The sequence below is a fragment of the Halichoerus grypus genome, chromosome 10, assembly GCF_964656455.1.
Source record: "Halichoerus grypus chromosome 10, mHalGry1.hap1.1, whole genome shotgun sequence".
In the NCBI taxonomy this organism is placed as follows: Eukaryota; Metazoa; Chordata; class Mammalia; order Carnivora; family Phocidae; genus Halichoerus; species Halichoerus grypus.
In genome coordinates, this window is record NC_135721.1 from 51,328,521 (window position 1) to 51,355,363 (window position 26,843).

Here is a 26,843-nt window from a genome sequence, read left to right on the forward strand (position 1 = left end):
AGCATGTCTCAAGCCAAATTATATTTTTCATTATGCCATCCTCTTCCCCCTATTCTTCTATTTCTTCCTATTCCTATTCCTCCTTCTTTGTTCTTAGGAGCATCACTATCCAGGGTCATTAGTAAACTTGCTTATGCATCACTGTCTTCCACTATTTCCCCACCAGGAATTAAGTAGGCTCTGAGTGTAATGTAAGATGTTTAGAATGTCCCTCCCTCCCACCCTCCCTCGCTTGTGCATGTGGACACTCTCTCTCTCTCTCTTATTGGGGTTCTTGTCTACAAGGAATCTATAGTTGAATTTAATAGAGAAGGTAACAAATAGGGAAAAAAAGAACAATTAAAGTTACACTGAGGTTCAGATTCTAGGTAAAATGGAAGTTTTGGAAAAGAATCATCTGAGAGCTGAAACCTTGAGAGAAAGCTTCATGGAAGAGATGAGAGTTGACCGAGGACACACTAAGTAGGGTAGGGGCCAGAACACCTCTACAGGAGCATGTGTAATTGGCACCTCCCCCACTGGTTTCTTCTGTAAATCACCACTGAACCTCATATAGTTTGGTCCTTTTTAAAAGCTTCTGAGGATTGAGTATCCTAATGTATCCCATTAGTTAGCTGGAACCATCTTTTCCCTTAAAAATTTGGCTCAAAGTGTCATTCTGCAGCTTATAGAGAGTCTGATTCCTTCACCCAGATTCTTCAAATTCCTGGGAGCTCATCTATTTATGGTCATTCTAATTTTGAGCTCTTGCTTCCACTAAATTAGTTCAGATTATAGATGGTCTTACCATCTCAAGCATGCTGTTCCTGTTTCCATCCATATTCACCCAGATGTAGAACTCAGATATCTCCCAGCTAAAGCCTTTATGTGTATAGCAGACTTTATTAAAGATTTAGGGTAATGTAGAGTGTTTTACATTGCCACAAAGCAAGCAACTTAAATTCTAATACTGGCTATCACTGTCCCTTAAAGTATTTTTTTTTGTCTACCTCTCCATTAGGATTTCATCATTATTCATATCACGCATTTGTATGGCTTTGGCCTCTTATAATCGTATCTTTCCTCTGCAAATCTTCCTAACTCTATTGCCACTAAGCATCCCAGATACTTCTTACTCTATTATGCAAAGCAATTGAATTCTACTCTCTTCCAAACTTCCTTCCGTATGTCCAAAGCCCACTGGAATGGGTCTGCTGAGTAAAAAGTTCATCCTCTTCTTTAGCCACACAAAGTATTTGTAGAACCTCTGATGTGTTCTTTTACATTATTTCTCTCCTTTGAAAGCATTTCTTGTTTGGGGCGCCTGGGTGGTGCAGTCAGTTAAATATCTGACTCTTGGTCATGATCTCAGGGTCATGAGATTGAGCCCCATGTCAGGCTCCAAGCTCAATGTGGAGTCTACTTGAAATTCTCTCTCTCTCTACCTCTGCCCCTCCTGCCCATGCTCTCTTTCTCTCTAAAATAAGTAAATAAAAAATTTTTTTAAAAAGGCATTTCTTGTTTTATTTTTATTTTTTAAGATTTTATTTATTTGGGGGAGAGAGAGAGAGAGCAAGTGCACAAGCAGGGAGGAGGGGCATAGGGAGAAGGAGAAGCAGACTCCCAGCTGAGCAGGGAGCCCAGCGCAGGACTTGGGGATCATGACCTGAGCCAAAGGCAGATGCTTAACCAACTGAGCCACCCACATGCCCACATTTCTTGTTTTAAATAGCATTTACTACTTTTTCTCTTTTCTTTTTTTTAAGTAAGCTCTATACCCAATGTGGGGCTTGAACTCATGATCCTGAGATAAGGAGTTGCACACTCTGCCAACTTAGCCACCCAGGCACCCCAGCATTTACTACTTCTTACCTCAGAAATGGTTTTGCTTTGAAGGATCTGTGGAAGGAAGATAAGAGGATGTTCCAGGCAAGGACAACATTGTGTATATAGGTAGCAGTCTACATAAAACTTGTTGTGGGCAATGAAAAAAATATTCCAACTGGAAGTAAGAATTTTTTAAAAGATTTTTTTTTTAAATTCATTTATTTGACAGAGAGATAGCACAAGCAGGGGGAGTGGCAGACAGAGGGAGAAGCAGACTCCCCACTGAGCAGGCAGCCTGATGCGGGGCTCCATCCCAGCACTCTGGGATCATGACGTGAGCCGAAGGCAGACGCTTAACCGACTGAACCACCCAGGTGCCCTGGAAATAAGAATTTTTGTTGGTGAGGGCGCCTGGGTGGCTCAGTTGGTTAAGCGACTGCCTTCGGCTCAGGTCATGATCCTGGAGTCCCTGGATCGAGTCCCGCATCGGGCTCCCTGCTCGGCAGGGAGCCTGCTTCTCCCTCTGACCCTCCCCCCCTCTCATGTGCTCTCTCTGTCTCAAATAAATAAATAAAACCTTTAAAAAAAAAAAAAAAAAAGAATTTTTGTTGGTGAGCAGAGCTCAAAATTGATTAGAAAGTCCAGAAACAGATCTAGGTTTTAGTGGGAAAGGATAGTGTTTAGGGTAAATGTCTAACCATTAAAAAAAAATCCCTCTCACCTTCTAGCAAAACATATTCTAGATGGATTAAAGGTTTTTAACACAAAAACTAAAGTAATAAGTGTACTTGAAAATAGTTATTTTATTTTTTTAAAGATTTTATTTATTTGAGAGAGCATGAGCAGGGGGGAGGGCCAGAGAGAAAGGGAGAAGCAGACTCCCCACTGAGCAGGGAGCCCAACGTGGGGCTTGATCCCAGGACCCTGAGACCATGACCCAAGCCGAAGGAAGATGCCCAACCGACTGAGCCACCCAGGCACCCTGAAAATAGTTATTTTAGTATGGCACCCAAGGCAGGAACTATAAAGGAAAAAGTGCAGTGTATTAGCTAAAAAAAAAAAAAAAAAAGGCAAAACAAACACCATAAAAAGTAGATGACAAACTGGTTAAGAAAAGTTTTTGGGGCACCTGGGTGGCTCAGTGGGTTAAGCACCTGCCTTCAGCTCAGGTCATGATCTTGGGGTCCTGGGATGGAGCCCCGTATTGGGCTTCCTGCTCAGTGGGGATTTTGCTTCCCCTTCTCCCTCTGCCCCTCCACACTGTTCCTGTTTTTTCTTGCACCCTCTGTCTCAAGTAAATAAATAAATAAAATCTTAAAAAAAAAAGTTTTCAACATATCTCAGTGTGCACAAAGCTCTTATAAATCAATAGCAAAACAAAAACAAAAAGAAAATAGGCCAAAGTCATAGAAGAATAAATACTAATGACCTGTAAAACCCATAGAAAAAGGGTATTTACCTTATAATCTAGAAGACACAAATAGAAATGAGACATCATTTTTCAACTGTTAGATTGACAAATATTAAAAGTAATATTTATTGCTGGCGAGAGTTTGAAGAAACAGGAACTCATACTCTGGGAATTTAAATTAATACAGTCTATTTGGCAATATGTATCAAATTTGAAGTACACACACACTTTTTTTTTTTTTTTTTTTAAGATTTTATTTATTTGAGAGAGACCGCATGAGTAGGGGGAGAAGTAGAGGGACAAGCAGACTCCCCACTGAGCGGGGAGCCTGACGCAGGGCTCAATCCCAGGAGCCTGACATCATGACCTGAGCCAGCCAGATACCTAACTCACTGAGCCACCCAGATGCTCCTGAAGTACACACATTCTTAAACCAGCAATCTAACTTCTAGGTATTTATCCCCAGGGCAATGTACAGGATATATTTATGAGGATATTTGTCACTGCAGAATTTATAAAACAATCAAAATGGCCATCAATAGGGGATTGGCCAAATAAACTGGTAAATCCATACAATGATAAATGAAGTAAATCTATAATTATTGATACATAAAGATGGCTATAATATATACATGAAAAAATATATAGCATATGAATCTGTTTCAGTTGAAATAAATACAGCAATAGCTATGTGTATATATTTTTAAAAAATCATACAGCAGGGGCACCTGGGTGGCTCAGTCGGTTGAGTGTCCAACTCTTGTTTTCAGCTCAGGTCATGATCTCATGGCTTTGTGCTCAGCGGGAAGTCTGCTTGAAGATTCTCTCCCTTTGCCCCAACCCCCCTTAAATAAATAAAAATAAATCTTAAAAAAATCATACAACACATTGTTAACGGAAATTATCTTTTCTGATTCAGGGAAAAAAAAGGCATTTAAAAAATAGGAGGGGCACCTGGCTAGCTCAGTTGATAGAACATGCGACTCTTGATCTCAAGGTTGTAAGTCTGAACCCCCTGTTGGTTGTAGAGATTATTTGAAAAACAAAATCTTAAAAAAAAAAAGGAAATAGATTCTGACTTGAGGGTGGTGGGTGGGCCAAAACCACAGTTATATTATGCCAAGGTGTGTGTCTATCCTGTGAAGTTGGAAAATTACTCATCATGACAGAAAGCGGGTAACTGGAAAGGAGAACCACTCTTCTAGAAAGGGGAGACAGATTTTTTTCTTGGAGTTAAATTTGAAGGGCCAGAGGTACATCCAAAAGGAAGTATTCTGTAGATTGGGGATTCCCATTTAGAGGAAAAGGTACTTCTAAAGTAGAGGCAATAAGTAAGAGTGGGACTCTAAATTTGACACCCTTGAGATGTTTAGGGGAGGGGTGGTCTTATCTTGGTTCTCCCTTTCTTGTTGGTAGTCTTGACAGACCCTGGAGAGGAGTGTGTGGCAGTGGTCTCAACTGGAACCTGAGAGTAGAGCTTGAGGAGAGGTAGGAGTGGGCAGTAATCACCATAATAAAACAACAGCCACAACATTATTTAAAGATCACTCTGCAATTTATGAAGGCCATTGTATAGTGACATGGCTAACAAAGTCCTGTATGCTGTGCATTATTTTTTTTCTTCTTTTATATGGACACTGAATCTCAATCAGAGAGTAGAATTAGGACTCAGACTCAGGTATTCAGGCCTCAAATTCCATTTCTCATATCTCCACTTTGCATTTCTTCGAGATGAATTTTCCAAGGAGGGAAAGACTAGAGTAAAAGTGGCAGTCTGGAGCTAGGGATACCCACAGTGAAGAGGTGGAAGGAAGAAGAGGGCCAGGGAAGATACCATGCTATTCACAGTCATCGTCCTGTCCTCTGGCCCTGTAGGTCCTGACATTCCTCTAAACCAGAGAATGTGGGATGTTCTATTGATTTAAGGGGGATAAAAAGTCCTAATCTGTTCATAAATAGCTTGAGGTGTTTTGGAAGTAAGGCTGGCCAGTTTGGTTACAGCAGAGTTAATGTGGTGGCTTCGTAGTTTATTGAATTCTGGCTTCATTTTTTTGAAAGCAATACAGTAGAAGCATATTGACTGAGACCCATGAGGGAAGGGCTTGTCTGATTTAATTACATGAAAAAAATATATTTGTGAAGTCATTAAGTTTGGAATCACATGTTAATTCACTTATGCATGTATGCACTAACTAGTTGAGATCCTAAGAGGACCTGCTTTAATCAGTAGAAAATCAGGAGTCTCAAGTTACTTCAGTTTTCCAACTGACAACCATATTTATGCAACTAAATATTTTAGCTAACCCATTCTGATAGCATAAACATAAAAGGCAGTTATCTCCAGTCAGAAATTCTGAACCAACAGGGTCCACTTTAGAGAGGTTCTTGGGCAATTGCTAGAGTGGTGTCTGCTAAGAGTTCTGCAAGGCATTCTTGCTGCCCAGTGCTTGGAGCATGTGGCCAGTCAGAAAACTGAGGTTGAATGAATGAGTGAGTAAGGAAAGGACTGAAGGAATCTTTATCTCTGAGGCATGTTGAGCTATGTAGAACAATCTTTGTACTATAGTTTGACTTGGGTGGTTCTGGGACTAGTCTCATCACTTGGATTTTGTATTAGGGAGAGAGGAAACAAGTACCATGGGAAATTTCTGCTCTGTGAGCTGGTGACTCCACAGAGGAGGGATGTTTCCAAAATCAGTAAGCTGGTGTCCCTTGAGTCCCAGCCACATGATCTCTCCTTCTAAAAAGATCAGGCTGCTGAGAAAGACTATGGAACAAGTGAGGAGGCCCATGGAGGTAAGAGATTTCCTCTTGGCAACCTGGATCTTACCCAAAGAGGGCAGCTACTTTATAAGTCCTCTGTGGGAGGCTCTCCACCACACTTCTTCTTTTCTGCTTGGATTCTAAATCAGGAGCCTCTCTGGCTCATTGCTGGCTTCTGTGTACCCAGCCTGGCCCTGCCCTCTGGCTGTGTGCCATTGGCGATTTTTAGCCCTGCTGGAAATTACACCGTCTGTGAGGGTAAAGCAAACTGGGAGGTTCTGGCTCGGGCTCCAGAGGGACTGGAGCCTGTCACCTGGCCCTGCCCTGTGTTTCCTGGCATGCATTCCTGGCCACCTTTTTGCCCTTAGCACAGTCCTCTAAGCCCATAATTCTGCCTCAATAAGGATTTAAGGACTGGCTTCTTCAGAGGGACTTTGGGGGGCAAGAATGTCAGTGCTTTGGATGAAGCTCCTGATACCAATCTCTGTGTCCTGCTTTAGGAGAATTATTAGTCTCACGTAGATGATCTAACAGTTATGTTGGGGGTGGTTGGAATATGAAGATTCTTCAGTATCACAAAAGGATTTACCACTGGGTTTCTTCAACCTGCTTTTCAAAATTGAACCTGCTTTTCAAAATAAAATTTGATTTTCACACTGTAAGTAGCGTGGAGTTATTTACATTAAAAAACCTTTGAGGGGCACCTGGGTGACTCAGTTGGTTAAGCATCCCACACTTGATTTCAGCTCAGGTCTTGATCCTAGGGTCCATGCTGGGTGTGGAGCCTACTTAAAAAAAAAAACAAAACTTTTGAGATTTTCTAGGCAAACTTCCTTGTTTCAGATATGAGCAAACTTTGGGAGGTCCAACAAGGGCAAAGCTGTGCCTTTGTTGAGGAGCTGACTTTCAGATTATCTGAAAGGAATTAGGCAGAGGGGAGCAGACATTGTGTGAGAGGAAGTCTCAGTCCCTCCGGGAGGAGCATTTCTTGGGGTATTTTTTAGGTGAGGGAGTGGAAAGATGCATTCCTTCCCCTTGAATGCCCTGCTCACAACCCTTGGATTGGGTAATTCCTGCCTCATTGACTTTTACCTTAGTCCTTTCGGACTGAACCCAAAACGACATGGTAATACCTCAGTATTTGAAACTTTGCAAGGTACATTTAAGTAAGTGAAAACTTAAATTATAGGATATGAGTGACTGAATGTAACTTTATTAAATTCAATGTGTGAAAAAAGCCTTATATTAAGTTAGCAAAATGTCAGTAGAGGTTCTTTAGGCAGCCTGATTTAATTAGTTGATTAGATTGATTAGATTAGATTAGAATTATCTGATCTATAATAGGTACTTGTAAATTCTATTCATTTATCAAATATTTATTAACTGCAGAGAGTTTTGTGATAACTCAAGATAAAGTGGTAGGGTATGACAGATATAGACCAATGCTGTGGGAACTCAGAGGAGAGATTGTTTCTAGTTTTTGGATCTAGAGAATCAGGATAGTTTTGGGAAAACAAGCAAAACATTTCTTTGTTTTAAAGAACACTTTAAATAATCTTGCTTATACTCTAGTCAGAAGTAGTATTGATATGAAGATAAATCTCATTTATATTATTAAAATTTATTTATTTTCATTCATATTATTAAAACTGAATAGCAACATAATGTATTTCCTTTTACTATGCTTCTTTGCTAATCTCTAAAGCAATTTTTTTCCCAAGGAACAGACCTTTGGCAAGTAAGAGCAAGAGCAGTCCAATCTTTTACTAGGCAGTACCTCTGCAGCTAGTGAATGGAGGCAAGGCTATGGACAGAGAGGCCACTCTTACAAGAAGCTTATTTATGAAGTGAGGACAGTTCGTGAAGGGGCAACACAGGGCCTAGGGAGGGTTATTTATTTATTTATTTATTTAAAGATTTTATTTATTTATTTGACAGACAGCAAGAGAGGGAACACAAGCAGGGGGAGTGGGAGAGGGAGAAGCAGGCTCTCCGCCGAGCAGGGAGCCCGATGTGGGGCTTGATCCCAGCACTCCGGGATCATGACCTGAGCTGAAGGCAGACACTTAACAACTGAGCCACCCAGGTGCCCCTTGGGTTATTTATTTTTTTGAGATTGGAGCATGTCCTTGTGCTATGGGAGAAAGAGCTAGTTAAGAGGGAGAAGTTGAAGATAGAAAAGAGAAATAAAAATTGAGCAGGGCCCCTGAGGGAAAGGGTCTACTGTATCCTAAACACTGGTGGAGCGATGAAACTTGATTTGAACAAAGGACAAAGGCTGCCATTGAATTTAACTCCATCACCACCACCACCACCATTTATAGCTTTCCTACCTTTTGCTAGCACTCTGCTGAGAATTTTCAAGTCTTATTTGATAGGGGCAAGGGATGTGATGGGACAGAGGGACTTGTGAATATTTGGGGGAGACAGAAAGTTGGAGTTCCCTTCTGTTGGGCTTTGTTTTCTCTGAACAGAAGAATTTTTTTTTTTTTAAAGATTTTATTTATTTATTTGACAGAGAGAGACACAGCGAGAGAGGGAATACAAGCAGGGGGAGCGGGAGAGGGAGAAGCAGGCTTCCCGCGGAGCCGGGAGCCCGATTCAGGGCTCGATCCCAGGACCCTGGGATCATGACCTGAGCTGAAGGCAGACGCCTAACGACTGAGCCACCCAGGCGCCCCTGAACAGAAGAAATTAAAGTCATCTGCTGGGAGCAGGTGGGATAGTGGGGACAGTGACATGGTTTTTAAAAGCTGTTGAGCTAATAGTGATCTGAAGACATGTAGGTGGATAGCTGAGTAGTGCTGAAGGCCCAGGTAATGTTGGAGATGATGACTTTCTAGAGGAAGAGCAGCCCTCATGACTTAATGGTTATTTTAGCAGTGTTCAGCAACTGAGGACATTTGTATTCAAATAGAGGCTGTATTTTGTGATCCAAGTGGAAGACTTGGAGTAAGAGGAGTCTAGAATATTGGTAGCAAAGTGGTTGTTGTCAAGGTGGTTAAGAGAACGGAGTGACTCCAGAGGAGGACTGATAGGCAGCAAAATGATGGGGGTGGGTGTCAAGGGACTGGAAATCTCAATGAAGTTGAAGAATGAAACTGTAGTAGTAAAGACAAGGAGAGGTAGAAATATAGAAGGATATAGGAGGTCATGACCAGGCCAGAGGTCTGACTTGGAGTGTAAAGGCACACTGTGATCAAGGGGCCAAAGGTCTTGATGACCGAGAGGTCAGTAGCTGACAGCAGTGAGGAGTGTAATTGTTTGGTATAGACGTTGGCAAAGGAAGGATTTTTTTGTAAGGTGGTAGGAATAATGGCTTTGAAGCCACATTGAGACAGACCATCTGTTTTTCTTCTTGGTACCACTGGGTGCTGAAGAGTGATTTTATGGCAGAATCTTCATTGCCCAGAACCAAGTTCCTCAGGGAGTGCCAGGTTCCAACTAGTGGGGAAGGAGGCCAGAACCATCTTTTATGCCTACATTTTGCACTGTGTGCCTAAATAGTGTGATGTTGGGGGAGAGGAGAGATATTCTGGCCAAGTGGGACAACCTCCACAAAGTACTGGACCTTTAGGCAGAGTTTGCCAGAATAGGGACTAAGTGCTCTTCGCAGGGAAAATCCCATTTGGCCATGAGGGTTTTTTGAACTGTTCAGGATCAGATTGAGTCAGTGCTAATCCGTGAGAGGCTGAAGGGAAACTGAAGGTTTCTTGCTTAAAACTCCACGAGTCAATAGACTCTTGAAGCTTTCTATTCCTGTGGGGTCTGGAATTTATTTTTCCTTCCACAGTGACAGCAAATAATGCCCTAAAGCCCACACAGTTTGAAAGAGTCTGGAAATATTCAGATTTTTGTTTATAAAGATGTTTTTGGGTTTTTAATGGTTCAGGATTCTTTTGACATTGTTAGTACATGATTCCAAACGTTTAAGAAAGAGCCTCCAAATAGCTGGAAACAAAGTCTTTACAATAATTTTTGCTCGTTCTTTGCTTGATTCATTTATACCACCGCCCTGGCCAGATGTGAATAGCTCAGAAAATGATTGCTTAATCAGCCATTTCATCACAGGAACTCAAGCAAGATTGAGTTCCTGTGGCCAGCAGAAGAGGCTAGTGGCTCAGAGCTCGGGGTGTGCTGCTCCTGTGACAGTACTTTCTGAATCGTTTTTAACTGCTTTTGCCACATAAAAATGAGAAACTTCTGTCTGGCAAAAGTCATAAACAAAGTTAGAAGACAGCCCACAGAATGGGAGAAAATTTTTGCAATATATGTAATAGGTGATGAATTAATATCTATAATCTATAAAGGGTTTCTATAAATCAATAAGGAAAAGACAGACCCAATAGAAAATGGGTAAGAATACAGTAGGTGAGACACGACAGGGTAAACTGTAATTTCATCTAAAAAAATGCTTATATCTATTTCATCCATTCCAGATGAAACTAGAATTTCATTTAAGATATGAGCACAGACTTCTCTGGATAGGAATGTTCACTGTCTTGGTAAATATCCATGAATAGGGTACTATGAAATACTCTGTGGCTATGAAAACTTTTTTTTCTTCTTTTGAATGAGCACAAATGTCCATGAGCGGGTTGGGGGTTGGGGGGCAGAGAGAGAGAGAATCTCAAGCAGGCTACACGCCCAGCACGGGGCTCGATCTCACAGCCCTGAGATCATGATCTGAGCTGAAATCAAGAGTCAGACACTTAGGGCACCTGGGTGGGTCAGTCGTTAAGCGTCTGCCTTTGGCTCAGGTCATGATCCCAGGGTCCTGGGATTGAGCCCCGCATCGGGCTCCCTGCTTGGCGGGAAGCCTGCTTCTCCCTCTCCCACTCCCCCTGCTTGTGTTCCCTCTCTTGCTATGTCTCTCTCTGTCAAATAAATAAATAAATAATCTTTAAAAAAAAAAAGTCAGACACTTAACCAGCTGAGCCATTCAGGTGCCCCAGCTGTGAAAACTTTGAAGTTAACTTTCTCTGTCAGTGAAAGGAGCAAGTGCAGAGGAATATGAATAGAATGTTCCCATTTACTTTTTAAAAACATTCCTATTTGATTTGGAATGTATTTATTCTGTTTTGAATTTTATAAAGGATTCCTATAGATTAAAAAATATTTAAGGTTGTATTCTTCTAATTACAGTATTAATGAATGAAATGTCAACTTTTGTCTTCCCCTTATGTAAAAGATTTATCTAGTATTATAAATCTTAGTCTCTGAGAAGAATTTAGAGGCTTTTCACTACCTTTCCCTTCCCAGAAACTAAAAAAAATTCCTGAAGGAGGCTACTGGGCCATGGTGTCTACAGTTGTACTTCTTGGTGTGAGGAACAACGGAATTCAAAGCTCAGAATTCTTTTTTCCTAGGATTTGCTACATTTTGGTATTCACAGCCTTCTAGAGCCTTTCTGCCTCCTGCCTATGAGGCAGTGGAAGGGGCTGAGACCTCCTCTGGTTGGAAGGCTTTGATGTTCCTTCCCTTGGAAGAAAAAGGAAAATTACCTGATAAGGCCCAGGTAGGCAAGACTTAGAGCCAGCCTCAGTCTTGGGAGAAAACCTGCTTCTTGCATTTGTCCTTGCCTCTTCTTTGGAGAAGCCTCTCAGCCAATTTTAGTATTGGTCTCAGGCCCCCACCAACCTAGGTGAAAGGAAACCTTGAAGCAAATAGCTTAGTTTTGCCTATTTCACTGGACTTTGAGGCTCTAGAACTCTAGCCTGGAAACAAGAGGAATTCCATCACAGGGTGGCACAAGACCAAAAAACCTCTTTGTCTTTCAAAGACAGGCAACACTTTTGGGACATAAGCTCCGCTTTCCTTAATTACATTACTAGTGTCAGTAGACCTCAGTATGGGTGTGTGAGGATTGTATCAGACTAGTAACATAGGCTTTTCTGTGAGCTGGTGAGTTTACATAGAGTGGTATAATAGAAACCTATTTAAAACCAAAATTGACTCCAGCCAGTTCTTTTGAAAGAGGGGTGGCCTAATTCATATTCATAGGGGGAAAAAAATCATTCCATTCTCTCACCAGTACAGAATGGTGGTGCTGAGAGAGTGAAGTTCAAAACTTCCTTTTGTTCCTCAGTGCTGGTCAGGTGTGGAACCTGGAGTGGATAGTTCACAATGGGGCTGACTCTAGGTATGGGGCATTGGATGTCAGAGGAAGGGGGATGGAGAGCTAAGTTGCTCTGAATAATATAAGGGGAATTTAGTTTCCTGAGCAAAGGGAAATACAAGCAGTGTCTGCAGAGGGTGAAGGAGCCACGGAGCATGGTAATGGTAACAATATAAAACCACTCTGTCTCTTCATAACTTTAGGAAAGTCTGATGAAGACACAGTGTTTCGATTCAGGTTGTGTATGTGTATTTTTTTCTTTTTTGGTAGCGCATGGAAAAAGGGAACTGAGTCCCACCTCTGGGACAGCTCAGATCAGAAAGAAGAGATCAGCCTCAGTGAGTGAGATAAAAAAAATCCACCAGGAGCTGGAGTCAGAACCAAAAGAGGCTGTTTAGAGCATTAGCTGCTGGGAATTTGCAGAAATTGTGGGAGGATCATTGGGTGGGGGGATCCAGGCCGATTTTAAAACATGCCCACAGACAGAGTGGTTGCAGCTGATTATTGTAGTGCTTGCTGTATAACTCATAGAATGTTTAGCCTTGATCCTCCCGCAGGATCCTTCTTATGGAGGTCTATTTGTTAGATGTTCCAGGAATTACCCTGATATTCCTCTTTCTGCCCAATGGAAGCCATTCGCAGTTCAGACTCCAAAAGGGAAGCAAAACTTCCCAACAAAGGGCTTCTTATTCCCTTTCCTCCCTATAATTTACACAGACCCTGTGATGCTGGTCAAAGAGCAAGAGAACTGCAGCTTTGCTGGTCACACCAGGACTGAGTAGGGCACATCATTTGGGAGTTGAAGGGAGGCAGAAAAGTCTTCCACAAAGTATTGGGACTTGGAGACTGCTCTGAGTAAGTAAGCAAATATTAAGACTCCAATAAGTGCCTCAGAGCAAGAAGCCAAGGTCTCTGAGCAGCTGGAGTAGGACCAGGGCAAATCCAGCCAGTGTCACACTAAACGAGAACTCTTGCTCACTTCTTAGGGAGGAACACCCAATTGATGGAGGAACATATGGTATAGTCTTAAAATCCACTGTAATTCCATACTTCGAGGACAATAGAGATTAGTGGACTTGAACTGCCCAGCATGCATTCTCTCTTCTTAGGTGAGAGCATATTGATTTTCCTTTGGGAGGGCCATGTCCTTCTCTCTTCTCAGACTGGATTCTGGTGGGGTCAGGTCTATCCCTTGGCTCTAGATGGAGGACACATGACTGCCAATCAGAGAACAGCAGTTGACATTGGTATGGTCTCAAATCCAGGCCAATTAAGGACTCTGGAGTTTTGTTGGAACTATTAAAAAGTGAGTTCTCATTTTTTTTTTCCAACTGAGTTGCCAAGCCTGTAGAATGTGCATAATTCTGAGGCTGCAAGTGGTCATCTTGACACCCCAGGGGGAGTGCTGAAGCCAGCACAGGTGAAAGCTGAGTTGTGAGTTGGAGACGGAGCCTAGGTGGCATCTTTGGAGCACCTGGATCTAACCATGCTTTATGCTAGTCTCACTCTGGCTATTTACATGAGTCCAGGTTTTCCTGTTTTATTTTTGAAAGTGTGATTGGGATATTTGTCACCTGCAGCCAATAGAGTCTTAATTCATGTTATGAATTGTATATAGTTCTCATAACAAAGTGTGGTTTGGCCTTTCTCATCAGACCCTTTTGTCTTAAAGTACTGAATTGTAAGTTTGTTATATGAACCAAATGAGACCATACATATAAAGAACTTAGCATTATCCTCTGTACATAGGAAAAAACCCAGTAAATATTTACTACAGGAAGCAAGGAGGGAGGGAGGAGGAAGGGAAGGAAGATCAGATGCTGAATTAAAAGGACCCTGAAGTCCCTAGGGTAATATTCTAGGAACCCTCAGGCCCTATCAGGTCCCTCTGATCTAAATGCCCCTAGTGCCCTACACGTTACCCTCCATAAGCCTTTATCATGGTTTGTAATGATATTTTTATGTAATATTTTGGTTAATGTCCATCTCTCTCACTGAACTGGCAGTTTTATGAGGGCAGTGATTTTGCTCACTTTTATGTCCATAGCAGGTGGTTAAATGTGTGGCATTCAGCAAACATTTTTTTTTAAGGTTTTTTTTTTTTTTTTTGAGAGAGAGAGAGAGTGTGTGTGTGTGTGTGTGTGTTGGGGAGGGGAAGTGAGGGGGTGAGAAGTGGGGGGGGGGAGGGGGGAGGGAGAGGGAGAGGGTAGGGGAAAGAATCTCCAGCAGACTTCCTGCAGAGTGCAGAGCCCTGCTCAATCTCATGACCCCAGATCATGACCTGAGCCAAAACCAAGTCAGACTTTTAACTGACTGAGCCACCCAGGTGCCCCTCAGCAAACATTTTTTGAAGGAATTGTCACCTGTAGGTACCCAAGTTGGACTGGCTATCCTCAATTATTGGGGATGGGACTGTGGCAGAATTGGCAAAATCAGGGAAAGCTATCCCTGTCCCCTCTGTATCTCCTACACTAGCGATATCCCCAACACACATACAGACAATTTTGTCTTAATGAGATAATTTTGATTTGGTTGTGAAATCTGGAGAGGCGGGAAAATGTTCCCTTCTTTCTTCCTAGAATGTTTGTCTGGTCTAATAACTAAATTGATATAAAATAGATTGCAGGAGAAAAACAAATTTTGTATGTATGGGAGCCCCATAAAAATATGAGGCCCAAAGGGCAGTCAAGTAATTGAAGTTTTATATAACATCCTGAGCTAAGGAAAGAGGTAGAGGTCTGGGGATACAAAGGGAAGGAAGGCCATTCACAAGAGGAGATGTTTGGGAAAAAAAAGGTTGTCCTTTTGTGCAGATAAGTTTCTTAGGTAAAAAGGTATCTCTGGTAATAGTGTCCTGGTATAGGCCCCCTTCCAATGTAAATTTAGGCAGTTGAGGGGGGAGGTAAAGAGCTTTTCCTAAATTTGCTGTGTTTTGATTGCTTTTAGCTCAGAAAAATCCTTATGCCAAAGAGACATATTTTGGGGTGGCAAAATCTGCTCCCCTTCCAACCCTTTACCAAATCTCTAGTTATTATATTTTTATTGGCTCATTTTATTGAAGAATTGAATAGTATGCTGGATGGAAATAAATGGAAAGCAGAGGAGTAGGTCAGGTCTCTGTGATTAACAAGCAGTCTTCCTTGCTCCTGTGTCTTAATAAAATCATACATTTAACGGGATAGTCCACTCTGAGTAAGGCTTGCTCAGGAGTGTGTTGGAGGCTGTTTGAAGATTCCAGGAAATTGAAGAGGGATGCGGATGTTGGAGACTTCACTCTTAGCAAGGAACAAAAGCAGTTAAAAGGTGGCCTGGGGAGGGCAGGTAACCTGAAGCTCACTCCTTTAGCCCTGGTGTCTGGGCCCAGCGGGAGCTCCAGGCATCCCACCCAACCCCCTGCCTGGATACACAAAGCAGCCTCCTTCCAGCTTAGGCTATGGTTCATCCCTTCCCCCAAGCCTGCTTTCCCTGAGGTGGGGAGAGTGTTTCCCAGGGCCCATGTGACTTCCACTGGCAAGTGACGATTACAGACGGTTTACCAGTCAGTAAAACTGCCAAAGGCTTTTGTGCTGTAATAATCCTTTTCCTGTTTAAAACTCTGGGGATTTTCTACTCTTGCCAATAGTTTCTCAAGTCAGCAATTACGTTGTAGATTATGTAATGGCTAGGTATTAAAAATAGAAAAGACTAGAGTTTGCATCTATTTTAACTAAATCAAAACAGAGCAGAGGGAGGGGAAAGGAGGAGAGGGAGAGACCAGAGGAGGAGGGAAAAAGAGATTACGTGACAAGAAGCAGCGAGATCCCATCATGTGACTGGGCAATCCAGCCCACAATTTACCGTGCTCCTTTCCTGCCATTCTTGGCCCAAGGGGCTGTACTCCTGTCCTTGGCCTCCTCCAGGGAGAAGACGCTGCGGAGAATTCCTTTATTCCTCAGCTCAGCCTTGGGTGTTTGCCTGCCTCTGACAGGCAAAATGACTAAGGGTTGGAGGGAGGGATTGATTTTGATGTGATTAAAAGCTATTTGCTATGAAAATGCACTTTTATTATAGATACTCCCAACCCTCCAACTTCCCCACCCTCACTCCTCTTCCCACTGGATTGCCATCCCTAAGCCCTCATCTAGGAATTCCAAGGCTGCCGTTCATTGTTCTAATGTGACTTCTCACTAATCCTCCACCTTCACCCCGAGTTGAGATCTTTGTGTTTTTCTGGGAACCTACTGAGTAACTTTAAGGGCCCTCTAATGAAATTTTAGGTGCCAGGTGGTCTGGAGCAGGGGGGATATTTTTGGAAGGGGGACTTCTTCTAAGGGCCTGACAGATCACATCAAAATATACCAGGCTTCTACTGTGTCACCTCCAAAGTCCCTCACTCCATCCCGCATACAGAGGCAGCTGCAGGGGGAAGTCTTGAGTTAATCACCTCTAGCCCTTGGGCCTACATAGAGCACCTGCTGAGCAACCTGATTTAGTAGGTCTCCGGTTGCAGGGAGTGGTGGGTACTTTGAAGAAGCAGCTTACTGTTTCTGAATATTGAACCCAAATAGGTTTGGTGGGGTTAGGGAGAGAGACCTGGAAGTCTAGACCAGCAATAGAATCAGTAACAGGCAATATTAGAAAGCTGTGTCCCATTGTTACTTCCATCACACTTCTTCCTCAGAGTCTTCCTCTGTACTGGGGTGGAAGAGTGCCAACTGCTCAGAGTAACCCTGGTCCTAGCTTCACCCAGCACTGCCCAGACTAGTGGAAGTACAGTGAAAGGAAGAGAACTCTAATTTGGGGATTATAGGCATAATTTCACTAGATAGGTAGAGGGTGTGGGGACCTTCCTTAGGGCCTTTCAAATCATAATACCAGCCTGGACTAGGAAGTGCCTGTGACTCGGCACCTCTTTCTTACTCTTGTAGGTTTTCAGTTCTCTGTTGCGGATTCCTATCTGCGTTGTCCTCCAGAGGCTGACTTTGGTAAGGACCACCAAACAGCTGGTATGGTACGGATTTTAAATTGTTCCAACCCACCCTATTAATGCACTTGAACATGCCTAGTCAACTGGCCTTGGGTGTGGTCAGTGTCACTGCAGCATCGGTTTTCTGTTTTCTGTTGTCTGACAGGCTGGCTACTGCAGACCCAGGTAGTCAGCAGAAGTTGTAGGTCACAGTGAGTATCTGTCCTCTACAGCCCATCCCACCCCTGAGGCTTTGAGTAAGGTTAGGAGTTCACTGAAGCACCTGCCCTAGGGGCTGTTAGGGGCTAGGGTCAATCGAAGGCTAAAGCATTGCAGGGTCCACCAAGGAACCTTTTCTGTCTAAACTCAACTTTCTGTTGTGGCCTCCTTCCCACTCCTACTCCCCACGACCTCACAATTTGACCACAGCAATGTTGTATACATTGGTCATTCCCATCCTGAAGATCACCTTTTCTGTCATTATTATAACATTTAATTGATTTCTACCCCCAACACACGCATGGACACACACACACACACACACACACACTGTAGTGGTGGTGCTTCTGGTGTCTGTTGCTTGAGATAATGCTAGTGGTCACAAGCTGGTGTAGACAGAGTAACATATTTTAACAGATTTAACTTTTATTCATCCAACTGACAAATTAGAGACACAGTAGTGCTTATATGTGTTGGACATTCATTTGGGCCACAGACAGTGTAAGGTATAAAGGATAGATCTGTTGCATTAACTCCCAGTAACAGGGCTCAGAGCTAGACAATTACTTCCCTTTACTGCACACACCATCACATTCCTTGGACCCCTTCTCTATCCCATTCCAACATCAGACTCAGAAATGAATTTGGGGATGTCGGGTTGTGATCCCAGGGTCCCGGGATCGAGCCCCATGTCGGGCTCTCTGCTCTCTGCTCGATGGGGAGTCTGCTTCTCCCTCTCCCTCTGCCTGCTGCTCCCCCGGCTTGTGCTCTCTCTCTCTCTGTCAAATAAAAAATATTTTATTTATTTATTTGAGAGAGAGATAGTAGAGCATGAGTGGGAAGGAGAGGGAGAAGCAGACTTCCTGCCGAGCAGGGAGCCCGACGCGGGGCCCAATCCCAGGACCCTGGGATCCTGACCTGAGCTGAAGGCAGACACTTAACCAACTGAGCCACCTAGGCGCCCCATAAATAAAATCTTAAAAAAAAAAAATGAGTTTGGGGAATGGACCAAGACAGGCTGAGGGTTAGGCTTCAGGCCTCCACATATTTGCTGCAATTCCTGTGGCCAGAAGTACCAGGTGGTGGGCATGGGAAGCAGGCTGGATGTGGGGAGAGGTGGTGTAGCACCTGATATGACTCCAGCCACACCTGGAGCTCCTGTGTCTTCCAACAGAAGATGGGGGAGAGGAGGTTGGGAGAGGGAAGAAGAGGAGAAGGAGAGGAGAGGAGGGAAGGAGGAATCAGGTAAGAGAAGAGGGGATTACAGGCTGACACTTCGGGCTAGGCAGAGCCAGATTAACAGAGGCATCTTAGTGCCCACCTGGGACTGACAGGGCAGGTGGAATCTCTTGTTGAAGGTGCTGAATCTTGTGGAAGCAAGCAGGGGATGTCTTGGCAGCCTGGTCTAGCCTGGTAATCTGACTTCAGGCCAACCAGGGTTGCCAAACAAGGGGCCGTGCTAACACCTCCTCTGTACTCTCAGCACCCTCTTCCATCCAGATAGGCCTAGGTTCCAAAGACCCATCTCTTGTGTCACAAAAGATGACCAAGGAAGGAACTCATGAGCACTTACTTCCCTGAGGGGTTTGCATTTAAGAGACACCCCAAAATATTACTTCTACTACTGCTATATAAATTTTACTATAACTATTACTTCTCTAGTCAAGTAATTTGGTAGTTTAAAATTTTTATCAAGGGGCACCTGGGTGGCTCAGTCGGTTAAGCATCTGCCTTCGGCTCAGGTCATGATCCCAGGGTCCTGGGTCCTCAGGGGAGAGTCTGCTTCTCCCTCTCCCTCTGCCCTTCCCTCTGCTCATGCTCTCTCTCTCAAATAAATAAATAAAATCTTAAAAATATATGTATTTTCTCAAAATTTAAAAATTATTAGCATAAAATGTTCATAGTCTTGTTTTTATATCTCTACTGTACTTTATTTTCCCTTTTTCATTCCCAATATTGTATATTTAATGATTCATGCTTTTTTCATGATTAGTTTTGTTAGACTTCTGTTTTGTAAGAACCAGCTTTTGTGTTATGTCTGTTGTTTGTTTCTCTTTTATTTCATTAACTTATACTTCTTAATCATTTTTAAAAGATTTATTTATTTTGGGGGGCACGGGGTCGGGGAAGGGGCAAGGGAGAGGGAGAGAGAGAATCCCAACACAAGGCTCAATCTCACAACCCTGAGATCATGACCTGAGCCAAAATCAAGAGTTTGATGCTTAACTGACTGAGCCACCCAGGCACCCCACTTCTTAATCATTTTAAAACCAGTTTTGGAATTGAAAAGCAATACAAAGGGTCACTTTTTCTTACAAACTATTACAAAACGATCAGTTACCCAAAAGAATGAACAGAGGTTTAAAAGAAGAAATCTATGTGGCTTATAAACGTAAGAGAAGACTTTACATGTAAAATAATGCATCTTTAATGATGGACCTCTAGGCTTGAGTGGGGAAGAGAGGCATCATAGAGTTAGTGCCCAGTGGAAGGAACCCAATGCTTCTGCCCGCCCTCCCCATCTTTTGTTTACTGGTTGGTGTCAGGCAAGACACAGACCTCTGTTTCCTCCCCTGTAAATAGTGACTAATACAGAAAACCCCACCTGCCTTACTTGCTTCATTGGCTATTGTATCAAATCAGATACTGAATGTGAAGGAGATGACACCTGAACTCCCACTGAGCCCTCTGCCCCCAGTCTGTCTTCTCCCACAGGTGGCAGTAGGAAGGGGGTGTGGAGGAACCCAGCCTACCCTGGCAGGGTTAGTTACCAGGCCGTGGCCCTTAAAGGAACATTATTTTGAAGGGAAGGAAAGGGTCTTATTCTCTGCTTAGCTCACTGTACCTGCTGTCTCATCTCTTCTTCAGCTAAGTTTTATTTTTTATTTTGTTTTATAATTCTATATTTTACGGAGAAGTGCATGGGAGGGGTGGGTGTGCTAGAAATAAGCTCCTAGAACTGGGAGGCAGGAAAGGGTGGTCTATATTAATGGTTCTCAAGTATTTTGGTCTCAGGACCCTTTTACACTTTTAAAAATTATTGAGGACTTCAAACACCTTTATTTATGTGGGCTGTAGCTGTAGATATTTACCATAATACAAATATGGAAACAAATATTAGAAAAAGACTTTAAAAGTATTTATTATGTAAAAATAACACTAATAAGTCCTTTACATGTTAACATACTTTTTATAAAAATATATTATCTAAAATGAAAAAATTCAGAGAGTCATTATTTTACAGTTTTGCAAATGTCTTTAGTGACTGGCTTAACAGAAGACAGTTGGGTTCTTGTATCTGCTTCTTTACCAGTCTATCATGATACGTTGCTTTGGTTGGAGTAGATGAATAAAAACCCACTTCATACAGATTTGTAGCTGAAAAAAGTAGGAGTATTTTTAGTAGCCTTTTCAGATAATTGTGGATACCTTCTTTGATATTTCACCAAAACTGGACAAATGGCAGTTTCTTAAAGGTAGTTGCAGTGTGAGATCTGAAACCATGTCATTGAACTTCTCATCCTCAGCTATATTAAACTCCATTGATTTGTCTTGCACTTTGAATGGTTCTTTAGTTCATGCTTGAGACATTATGCATTGGTCATTTGGAAAATAATGGCTCAGTGATTTATGGAGATCTTCCCAATGTAGACACATTTCAATCCATAGTATTACATTCCTAGTATTACCACTGATGTCATCAGCAAAGTCTTTAAGTACCAGGAGGCTGTGAAGCTCATGGTGTGGAGACAAGTTTTTAAAATCCTAATTTTCAGGGCGCCTGGGTGGCTCAGTCGGTTAAGCGGCTGCCTTCGGCTCAGGTCACAATCCCAGGGTCCTGGGATCGAGTCCTGCATCGGGCTCCCTGCTCAGCAGAGAGCCTGCTTCTCCCTTTCCCTCTGCTTGCGGCTCTGCCTACTTGTGTTCTCTCTCTGTCAAATAAATAAATAAAAAATATTTTTTTAAAAAAAATAAAAATAAAATTCTAATTTTCACTTGCCAGATCAAATTTTATCATTGGCAGAAAATACTGTCAGTTTTCCTTGATGTGACAAGCTCACTTCATTAATTTTTGAGAAAATGACTGCCAAAGGCCCACATCTGAGTAATCATAATTTGTCAGTCGTTCTTTCCTTTTTTGGGGGGGAGGGGGTCATTTTTCTAATAAAAATGTTTCATGAAAAAAAGAGGTGGTTCATTTCTCAATGCAAACAATCACATAAATTTATCTAGTACTTTGGTATATAGCAGAAGTGCTTTATGCACAGACTATTAACAAAAATGTACTCACGGTAATTTTTTTTTTTTTAAAGATTTTATTTTTAAGTAATCTCTACACGCAACACGGGGCTCAATCTCACAACCCTGAGATCACGAGTCACAGGCCAGCCAGGCACCCCGAGGGTCATGTTAAAAAATCAGTAATTATTGTTCTATCATGGGCACTCTTATGTGAAGCTAGCCTTTTTTTAAACCAAAGTGCCTGGGGAGCAGAATATGACTTCACTAATTTGTGCTAAGTCCCCAGCAGTTTTACCCACTGTTGCTTTTGTATTATCAGTTCAAATGTGAGTACTGCAAAAAAGTCTTGGTATTTTTCTTTAAGATTTTATTTATTTATTTGAGAAAGAGAGAGCACATGAGAGGGGGAGGGTCAGAGGGAGAAGCAGACTCCCTGCTGAGCAGGGAGCTCTATGCGGGACTCTATCCCGGGACTCCAGGATCATGACCTGAGCCAAAGGCAGTCACTTAACCAACTGAGCCACCCAGGCACCCCAAGTCTTGGTATTATTATAAAAATGTTCTTTGCCTCTTGGGCCACACCGGAAGGGTCTTCGGGACCCCCAGGACTCCAGGGATCATAATTTGAGAGCCACCAATGTGTGTGATCGTGGGCAATAATAGTTTGTGGCTTTGAACACCTCAGTATCCCTAGACCTCAGTTTTCTCAACTGTTAAGGGGAGCCAGGGCTGGGGCCAGCTCTGTTTCTACATACTGTTAGACCCTGTTTACTACTCCTTGAAGCCACTTCTCCCTTGTGATACTGCTCTCTTCTCCCTTCCTATCTTATGTCTCCTTTCCCTTCCATAGCCCTCCCCCCCACACCTCTTACAGGTGGGGATCCTCCTTGTTGTTTTCCCTCCTCCTTTGCTCCCTGGGTTATCTTATCCCCTCCTTGATCTTTAACCATCACCTGTAGACTGACAGCTCCCAAATCTCTATCTTCAGTCAAGATGTCTGTCCTGGGCTCTAGTGCTATGATTCCAGCTGCCCTTGGGACCTCTCCACCTGTATGCCCTACAGGCATGTCAAAGTCAACATGTCTAAACTGATTTCATCATCTTCCCCAACACATTGCCTCCTCTTCCAGAATAGCCAGTCTTGGTTAATCTGTCATCTACCCACCGCTTAAGCCAGAAGCCCAGGAGCCCTCCTCTCCTTATCTGATCCCCTCACTTCCCTCATCTAATCACCCAAGCCTATCAGTGCTGCCTTCTAAATATTTTCTCAATCTTTTTCTGCTCTCTAGTTCTACCACCACTGCCTCAGGTCAGGCCCTCGTTACTCCTTAACCAAACTATTGCATGAGCTGTCTCCCTGGTCCCCCTGTCTCCCCTTTCCAACTGTAATCTGCAGCTCTGGCTGGAAACCACAAGACTGTCTTCTCACAGGCTTTGTTTCCTACTAAATAAATACATATTGAATACTTACCATGCCAGGCCCTGTGTGGGGTGCTGGGGATAGAACACAGAACACAGCAGATGTAATCCTTGGCCTCCAGCACTCACAGTGTATGAGGGGACAGAAAAAAGTACAGGGCACAGGTAATCAAGACACAGCGTGATGGGGAAGGAAGAGAGGGTGGTGCTTGGGAGCCTCTAGAAGCCTGAGCTGAGGGCTAGCTGTGTCCAAGAGGTGGTCAGCGAATACTTCCTGGAGGAAGCAACACTCTGAGACTGCACACTCGGTGGGAGTTAGCTAGCAGTGGTAGGAGTGTGGTGGTGAAAAATTTGCCTGGTAATGTGTTCATCTCATTTCCCTGCATAAAGCCCTCTTCTGAGCTTCACCATTGCCAGCAGGATAAAGTTCAAATTCCTTATCATGGAACACAATCTGTGTGGCCTCACTGACCACTCCCCTGTATTGAGTCTGAGGTGCTTTCAGATAGTTCCCCCAGTCTCTGGCTAGCTCCCTCACAGCTCCAGGCCTTTGCACATGCAGTTCCTCATGCCATCCACCCTTCCCACCCACTCTGAACTACCAACGTCAGTTGACTCAGGAGCCCTTCCCTGACCCCTCCCATGTAGACTTTGTGGCTCCCTCTCTGGTGCTCCCCGCCTGTGCACACACCTGGACACCTGTGCACTCATCACATCATTAGAGTTTGTCCACGTGTATCTCTGACTCTTGCTCCTACCTGCCAGTGCAGAATTCCAGGTCTTGCCTACCTCCCACAGCCTCACCCCGTGAGCATTTTGGGCGTCCCCAGGGTGTGTGTCTCCCATGTGCTGGTGGATAAGGTTAGACAGCTACACCCTCCCACTCCCAGCTATCTTTTCCCCTCCTCCACTCTGCAACCTCCCTTTGCCCCTGCCACACCCCATGAAGCTATCAGTTCTGCTGGACATTGCCCCACCCATTAGACACCCCACGCCTGCTGGGAGCCACTGCCACTCCTGTTGGCATGAGGTCAGCTGGCTCCTCTGTAGGAGCAGGGCTGTGAGGCTGCTCGTGCCCCCATTGCTTTATAGGGTCTTGAGGTTTGGTCCCACGGGTGTGTGTCCATCACAACTACTGCTTCAGCTCAGGATTACTTCCTCCTTCCACTGAGCAAAGCTTTGGCCCTGGGTCAGTTCACTGTGCTCTTCTCCTTCTTCCCTTAGAAAGAATTCTTTTTCCTAACAAGTCTCTCAGCCCTTCATGCAAATACACTCCCCAAGGTTCTGCTCTTCAGTGGGCTAAACAGGTGTGACCTGCATCACCCTCCAACTCCAGCCTGGAGGGAAAAATATATATGTATTTGTATGTTTCAAATAGTAGATGATATATGCAATACTGAATAGAGCTTCATCACTAAAATACAAAAGCAGTTTAGAAATACATACAATAAAAAGGTAAAGCTCCCCTTCTAGCCCTTGCCCTGTCTTAAAAGCTTACCCTACTGGTAGACACTGTTAATTCTTTGGTGGGAATGTTCAGAATTTTTGCTCTGCATTTACACATCTGTGTGGCTGGCATAATATTTGAGAAATTAATCACTTTCCTCCTTGTGGATTTTCCCCTTTCCCACTCTCACATCCTTGGAGCTCATTTTCTCCTGAACTAGCTCCCCAGATTAGAAATTGGAATCAAGTTTCAGGTGTCTCTGGCTTTTGTGTGCCAAAAGCTTATGCGCTTAGGAGAACTTTAGGGTTTGTGGAATAGCTCATTGAAGGAAAAGGATTCTTTTGCACAGACTGAATACCTTGACTAGAAACAAGAAAGAAGAAGGATTTCACCTGGAGTGGCAAGACCCCCAACTCTTTGCAGAGCTCTCCTCCCCAGACAGGCTCAGGGCAGGAGAGACAGGGGAGAAAGATCTGTGGTCTCCAGAGTCCCACCTTGCCTTCTAGCAGATCACCTGGGCAGGCAGGAGTAAGATTCCAGAGAGTGGTGGCCACGTGGTGGCCGCATGTTGGGACCAAGCTGTAGGGACACGGGCAGCCTGGTCCAAGATTCTTGGATGCCCATGGGTGGCAGAGAGTGGCAGAGGCTATTGGATATGGCTTCAGCCAGCTTCACAGCCACCTCCTGTGTTCCATGCTGACACTTCTCAGTATTCTGGAGAACTCAGACACACCTAGAGTTGAGTTTCCTGTTGGTACAATGGAAGCTTACCATAAACATTGAGTTGAGTTATAGAAACTAAAGTTTGATTTCCTGCACACTTGAATTTGTGAACCGAGATTCATTCCTGTGGCTTGTGCTATTCATATTCTGCCACTTTTGAAAAAAAAGTGCAATAAATCTTAAAAATGTTTCCACATCAGTAGATATAAATTTATCTTGTTCATTTTTAAAAAACAATATTAGGGACGCTTGGGTGGCTCAGTCAGTCACTGTCTGCCTTCAGCTCAGGTCATCATCCCAGGGTTCTGCGATTGGGCCCCGCATCAAGCCCCACACTGGGCTCCTTGCTCAGTGGGGAGCCTGCTTCTCTCCCTGCCTGCCATTCCCCCTGCATGTGCTCTCTCTCTCTCTGACAAATGAATAAATAAAATCTTAAAAAATATATATTGTTTTCAAAAACATACATGCTCACAGTAGAAAATTTTAACAGTACCAAAGGAGAAAGCAAAAGTTCTCCAGTCCTCTGTTCCTACTCCCTAGATACACCTATTGCTAACAGCTTCTTCTTTTTTTATTTTTTAAGATTTTATTTATTTATTTGACAGAGAGAGCACAAGCAGGGGGAGCGGCAATCAGAAGGAGAGGGAGAAGCAGGCTCCCCACTGAGCAAGAAGCCCAATGCAGGGCTCAGTCCCAGGACCCTGGGATCATGACCCGAGCTGAAGGCAGACGCTTAACCGACGGAGCCACTCAGGTGCCCCACCAACAGCTTCTTGATGGTTCTTCTAGAAATTTTTCTATGCAGATAAAGACATTTATCCATTTCTATAGAGCTCTTTTTATATACAAATAATCCCAAACTATATATACTTATCTGCAACATATTTGATTATTTAGCAATTTGATCTTATTAAATGAATTCTATCATTTAAGTAGATATAGTTCAACTTCATTTCTTTTAATGATGCCCAGTATTCTATAGACTAGATGTGCCACATGTATGTAACCAGTTGATTGGCATAAATTTCCAGATTTTTAGCTATTACCAGTTAAGGGCACAATGAACATAATAATATCTAACATTTGTTAACCATAGACCTTATTCTTGGCATGTAGTAAGTCACATAACCCTTGTAATAGTCCAGTGACATAGGCCCTGTTATTGCCCCTGCTTCACAAATGATTGAATTAAGTCACAAGGAGATCAGTAACTTTCCTATAGTCACCATCTGGTAGGTGGTAGATCTGGGATTTGAACAGGGCAGTGAAGTCCCAAGCCTGTACTCTAGATGAGGACACCACAGGCCCTGTGTAGATGCTGTGCACCTGGCTAATACAGCCATAGAATGCATCTGTAGCAACTCCTGGGTCAGAATAAGTGCATGTCAAGTTTTAATAGTGCTATGTGGTCAGCAGGTTATTTTATGAAAAGAGTAGTGTATTTCTTTTCATAATCAAGTGCAGAGCCTGCTTGTTTCCTGAGAACAGAGGGGCTGCAGAGGCTCCTGTGCCCAGAGGCCTCACTAGGCGAGAGCATGTTTTCTGCCATGGCCAAGGCTTTAAGTTTGAATCCTATATGGCCTTCTCCCCTCTGGGCTCGACAGGGCTCTCTCTAATTAAGGCCACAGACACAAGCTGCCAGAGAAGTCAGCTCCTGGACTCCCTTTCTCTCTGTACCCTCTTAGTCTCTCAGGGGTGAGGGTCCCTCCCAATTAGAATGGCCCCAGTTTCCCATTCCATCTGCAGGGAG

The 26,843-nt window shown here is 43.4% G+C and overlaps 1 protein-coding gene and 1 long non-coding RNA gene across 4 annotated transcripts in view; one reads left to right on the forward strand and one right to left on the reverse strand.

The window, feature by feature from the left end:
- The window catches only part of ASPRV1 (aspartic peptidase retroviral like 1), a 109,250-nt gene that overhangs the window by 38,135 nt on the left and 44,272 nt on the right, over positions 1 to 26,843 (forward strand). Inside the window, exon 8 of one of the 3 annotated variants that reach the window (XM_078056443.1) lies at positions 17,006 to 17,088. The exons of 1 other annotated variant lie outside the window; for it this stretch is intronic. The gene's annotated coding sequence lies outside the window, so the exon portion shown is untranslated. Of the gene's footprint in view, positions 1 to 17,005; positions 17,089 to 25,698; positions 25,848 to 26,843 lie in introns of those variants that run through there. One more of the 3 variants, XM_078056444.1, reaches the window with a different exon arrangement.
- On the reverse strand, positions 20,380 to 23,089 carry LOC144379353 (uncharacterized). The gene is made up of 2 exons (XR_013442181.1): positions 22,976 to 23,089; positions 20,380 to 21,194 (listed from the first exon to the last, which is right to left on the reverse strand). It is a non-coding gene; the product is annotated as an uncharacterized LOC144379353 (long non-coding RNA).